The following is a 6,000-nucleotide window of genomic DNA, read 5'->3' as shown; positions in this document are numbered from 1 at the left end:
ACAGAGCCCTATTGACTTTGAAGATTAGCTCCGGACACACCAGACACACAGACCAACCCTCTTATAGACGGCTAGCGTCTTGCAGAGCCCCGGCGTAAAAATAACACTTTCACCCCCTTTAAACTTACTGGAGCTGTGCATTTCTTGAGTAAAACCACTCTGAACTTGGATGTTTGTGCGTAGCCTACTTGTTCTTCAATATGCATTCTTCAGCATCTGTGTCTTGTCTTGCTAGTCTGTATAAATCAAGAGAAATACTTGGATAAAAGAGAAAAGGTATGTAAGGGTTTTGAAGCTATACATTCTGAAATGCACAAGATTTAACAGAAAAGATAAATGTTATGTAATGAAGAGTACTTGTGTGAGTGCAGAGATGCTAAAGTACCGTGAAATGTGTTGTACCCTTTGTCAGAGTTCCCGTTGTATCCGTCTGTCTGTCTGTCTGTCTCTGTCCCTTTTATGCCCATACTGTATATGGAGATCTCTGTATCTGTCTGCCTGTGTCCCGTTTATGCCCACATATGGAGATCTCTTTCTGTCTGTCTGTCTGTCTGTCTCTTTTATGCCCATATATGGAGTTGACGTCAGTAATATGATGTCATATCGATGACATTGGGGTACTCCATGTATGGGGATTTACAGATTTATCATATTTTTTGCACAACCTCTGATCCAACAGACTTTCCACTCTGCACATCACTCTCTCGGGTCCGCGATACCTAATGTCATAGTCAAGTTTGAAGTACATCGGTCAGGCTGTTCTCAAGTTACGCGAATAGATATTTATAGATAGATAGATATTTGGCTAGGCCGATTCCCATTGGGAACGATGCCCATTGGGAATGATGCCCGTAGGAAACACATTCCCCTCCAGTTATGCAATACTTGTATCCGTTGTATCCCTCTGTCTGTCTGTCTGTGCAAAGGCTCTGTGTGTCTGTGTCCCTTTTATGCCCCTATATGGAGATATCTGTATCTGTCTGTCTGCCTGTGTTCCCTTCCATATTTGGAGATCTCTGTATCTGTCTGTCCTTGTCCCTTTTATGCCCATCGGCGGTTCTGGAGAACCACCAACTTCGCGCCGGGCACCACACTCCCTCGGGTCCTCTGCGATACACGTGCCTAGTTTGAAGTCAATCGGTTGGGCGGTTCTCAAGATACGTGGACAGATACACACAAACAATCACACGCACACTCACACCCACATACACACACACACACACACACACAGATTTGCAGAATTTATAGAAGGGCCATTCCGTATGCCTCTGTCATAAAAGGGAAAGAGACAAATGTGTTCAAAGGTTTTTAAAACAACATTTAAAAAAGGCTAGAAAAAGATTCATGCCTGAAAATAAAAAGGAATGTCATAGCAAGTTAATATTCCAAGTGCTATTAACAAGTAGGGCAGAAACTATCAATTATCTTAGTGATTAGCATTGATTACTTTTTCCATTAATTGAACAATCGAGAAGCTCACAACGTGTTGCGATGTGACGCGTTGTGAGCTTGTCGATCGCCTATTTTTGAAAATGTATTATTTTATTAACATCAATTATTTGTTATAATTGGTTTGATTAACAGCCCTATTACCTAGCAGAGGTTGCGGTTCAGGTAACACACATTAGCATTTTTACATGATTCAAGTCAAATGAGTTAGGCTACTTCCCCATGCAGTGATGAGTCAGCCTTGTCCAACAGCCATGCTATTCTGTAGACATTGACAATGTTTTTTGTTTTCTAAGAGGTGCTCAAAATGATTAAATAAAACCTTTACAGTAGCATGAGGGTCCTCTGACCATGCGGAGGGAAAAGCTGTTAAAGTAACAAGTTGAATGAATAACTATGAAACGATGATATGATGATGTATTGCAGTTTAGTACCTAAATCAAAGCCTTAGAACTAACTATCAGAATGACCACTGTCTGATGCAGTAAACAAACTAAACTCAGTGTTTATTTATCCATTTGTAACTCTGAGAATGTACAAAGGTAACCAAATTGACCTGTGATGATTTTACTATGTAGTGTTTAGTTTTTACATTGTCAACTACAGAGACAATTAGGTCATTCCTTTCATGATATAGATTCCTGTTGTTTTAGTTTTTATTTTAATACTACTCTGTGTTTCCACAATCAATACATTGGTTTGAGGGGCGAGCACTGATACTGTGATGTTGGAACATGTAGGGACTGTGTATTACTTGTTTTGTGTACACATGATGTGAGAAAAATATTTACCTGCCATTCTACCTGTACTACAACAACCTTTCCTGCCTACTGTACATGAAAGGAATCATATCTGTACATACATCAATGCTATTTTTACTGCATTTTTGTACAAATATTCATAATAGCCATGTAGCCATGTAGCAGTAATAAAAAGTTGGTTTCTTTGTGCGTCTAAGTTGTTTTGGATACTGCATGTACAGCAATGGTCATTAACAATATTACTTCTTTGTAATGTACTTTTATTTTGTATGGTGTGTGGAAATGTAGTTCCTTTGCCCTATTAAAATCAAAGTAAATCACACACAATTTTCCCATCCAAAACAAAGAATACAGGGGACAGGTAGAGTTCTGTATCTTATTTCCATCCTACAGATTTATCAGTGTAAGGTATTGCATGTCTGCTCACAACTTTCTTTCATTATATCTGTCTTCATTTCTATAACGCCTTTATCCAAAGCCTGTTACATTCACCCACTCTCAAGTTTCAACCAATGACAGTGGAGGAAACCATAAAGGCACCAACCTGCTCATCAGGAGCAGTTAGGGGTTCATTGTCTTGCTCAAGTCGACACTTTGACACAAGGCCAGGGGGCAAACTGGTGACCATTCGGTGCCCCTGAAGGCTGCTCTACCTCTCCTGAGTCACTGCCACCAGCCCCAACCTGTAGACTACCTAATCAATACAAAGTCTTCTTCTTTTTCTTTTGGCTAAATCCCATTGGGGCCGCCACAGCAGATCATCAGTTTCCATCTGCTTCTGTTTTCTGCGTCTTCCTCTGTGACCTTGTCACGTGCATGTCGTCTCTCACCACATCCATGAACCTCCTCTTTGGCCTTCCTCTTCTCCTCATACCTGGCAGTTCCATTTTCGCATCATGTACCCGTCATCCCTCCTCTGCACTTGTCCAAACCATCTCAACCTAGCCTCTCTTGCTTTATCCCCAAACCTTCTAACCTGGGCTGACCCTAATGTAGTCCTTTCTGATCATGTCCTTCCTTGTCACTCCTAATGAGAATCTGTGTATCCTTAGTTCTGCCACCTCCAGCTCCGCCTCCTGTCCAAGCCGCACAGCATGGCTGTGGTCTCACTACCGTCCTATGAATCTTCCCTCTCACTCTTGCTGGTACCCTTCTGTCACAGATAACTCCTGACACTTTCCTCCATCCGTTGCACCCTGCCTGCACTCTCCTTTTCACCTATTTTCCGCACTCCCCATTACTTTGGATTGTTGACCTTGCGTATTCAAACTCCTTGACCTTTGCCACCTCCTTCATCCTCACCGTTCTACTGTCCTCTCTCTCGTTTAGGCACACATATGCTGTCTTACTCCTGCTGATTTTCATTCCTCTTCTCTCTAGAGCTTGCCTCCACCTTTCCAGGCTCTCTTCAACCTGTTCCCTCGTCTTACTACATATCACGATGTTGTCTGCGAACATCATAGTCCATGGCGCCTGCCTGACTTCATCTGTCAACCTGTCCATAACTAATGCAAACAAGAAAGGGCTCAGTGCCGATCCTTGATGCAGGCCCAACCCCACCTTGAACCCGTCCGTCACTCCTACCGCACTCCTCACCACTGTCACGCTGTCTTCGTACATATCCTGCACCATTCTGACATACTTCTCTGCCACTCCTGCTTCTTCAAGCAATACCACACTACCTCTCTTGGCACCCTATCTGCTTTTCCTAGATCCACAAAGATACAGTGTAACTCCTTCTGTTCTTCTTTATACTTCTCCATCAACATTCTCGTGGCGAACACCGCATCTGTAGTGCTTTTCCTTGGCATAAACCCATACTGCTGCTCGTTAATTGTCACTTATCCTCTTTAGCCTAGCTTACACTACTCTTTCCCATAGTTTCATGCTGTGGCTATCAGCTTTATACCTCTGTAGTTACTACAACTCTGTATATCACCCTTGTTCTTGAAAGTCTGTACCAGTATACTATTTCTCCACTGATTCAATAGAATCAATACAAAGTATTTAATTGATATGTACATATCAAATACATATTAAATACTATATTAGGCTATATAGCCTATGTTATAGGCTAAAGCTATTCTGATAAAAATTGCAAATCCTTCATAGTCACTAATAATAAGCACAAATCTGATGCATACCAAAAAGCATAACTAAATTCAAATATACTATTTTGTTGCCATTTCCGGCTTCATTATTCGCACTTTCGAACACTGTGTTAACAAAATTAAAGCCTCACTATATACCTTTTTTTAAATGAATAAACTGTAATTTTATCCAATCTGTATGGTACAGCATGTTAATACAATATAACTTATACAATTGGGGTGGTTATATTTTGCCTCCCTGGTCTTCTATTGAGACATTTAGATCGTGTCAAAGGTCATGTCTCACCTAGACACAGGATCTGACACAAATTTTTTACCTCATGGTTAATATTCAATTTATCCCCTGAGCAAGCAGGCAGGCTCTGTTAGCTCAATGGTAAAAATGTCTGCACTTGAGCAGGAAACCAGGTTAAAATCCAGGCTAGAAGAGGAAAGTTAAGTAGCCTAGTGCTGCTTTAACTGATGCTGAGACGTTTTTACATCATTAGTTATGCCTCTTTGGTTTGAGGTGTCACAAGATGACATTGGGCATACTGGAATTTTCAATATATCCTAAACACTACTTGGGTTTAATGTTTAATTGTTGTCAACCCATAATGCTATAATTTCATTTCATTTTGAGAATAATCAAAAAAAGAATAACTTATTACGATGTATTCTAATCTTGAGATTGATTGATCGATCTAACCTATTCGGTGTAAGTAGTCGTGTCATCGCTTGGTGGCGCCTCCACATCAAACATGGAAGAAAATCTGCACCAAGTCAGTCAGCTGTCCATAATAAACCGGAATTTGTACAATTTTGCCTTCAAAATAAAGTTGCTAAATTTGCCAACCTTAGAAAAACAATGGTATTCATATTAAATGTAAAACAGGTCAAGGTAATGAAAATTAACACAATGGTTAAATTGCAATTATACTCTTTCCCCCCCCTTTTTCCTTTTTTATCCCGCAAATTATTAAACCTTGGGTTTTATTTTGAAGCTGTGACGGCTCCAGCTCTGTGTTTTTAGTGTGGTTTATTTGACAATGGTGTGAGCCGCCGGAGCCCAGCCAGTGTTGCCATGTCTGCTACTTTTTCTGTAAAGTTGCTTGTAAATATTGGTAGTGTAGTTGTGGGTTGTTTTTTGTGCTTAAGTTGTTCCTAAAGTGTAGTTGCTTATTGTTTCCTAATGTTGTTTAAACCAGTGGTTCTCGAACATTTTCATGTCAAGGACCCCCAAATGAATAAATATGTTGTGTCATTGATGATTGATTGAATACTTTATTTAGCAGTTTGCCAAAAAAAAGCACAGAAAGTAGCCTACAGTTCTATTTACAAAGGGATGCTAAAAGGGATTAAACCCAAGAAAGCACTATATGGCTTGTTTCCTTTGGGGTCCTGAAGACCCCAATGGAAAGAGACCCCCCCATACAAGATTTTGTGGATTTGAAATATTCCAAAATGTTCACTTTCCCCCCAATTTTTGCTGTTGTTGAAAATGTCAGATCTACAAGCTCGACAACGCGAGCTTGTAGATCGACTATTTTCAATGTATACGGTAGATAGGTTTAAAAGTGCTCATGGCCTAGTAGTGCACTTATCGCTTCTTTTGGGCTTGTTTTCCTAGACCTGGTTGCTTATTTGTCTCGCACAATCTGGCAACACTGAGCTCAGCCTAGCCTACAGCGTGTGGATGA

Source organism: Gymnoscopelus braueri, assembly GCF_963280865.1.
Source record: "Gymnoscopelus braueri genome assembly, chromosome: 16".
Lineage (NCBI taxonomy): Eukaryota > Metazoa > Chordata > Actinopteri > Myctophiformes > Myctophidae > Gymnoscopelus > Gymnoscopelus braueri.
The sequence above is the reverse complement of the archived record's forward strand: the minus strand, read 5'-3'. Positions refer to the sequence as shown.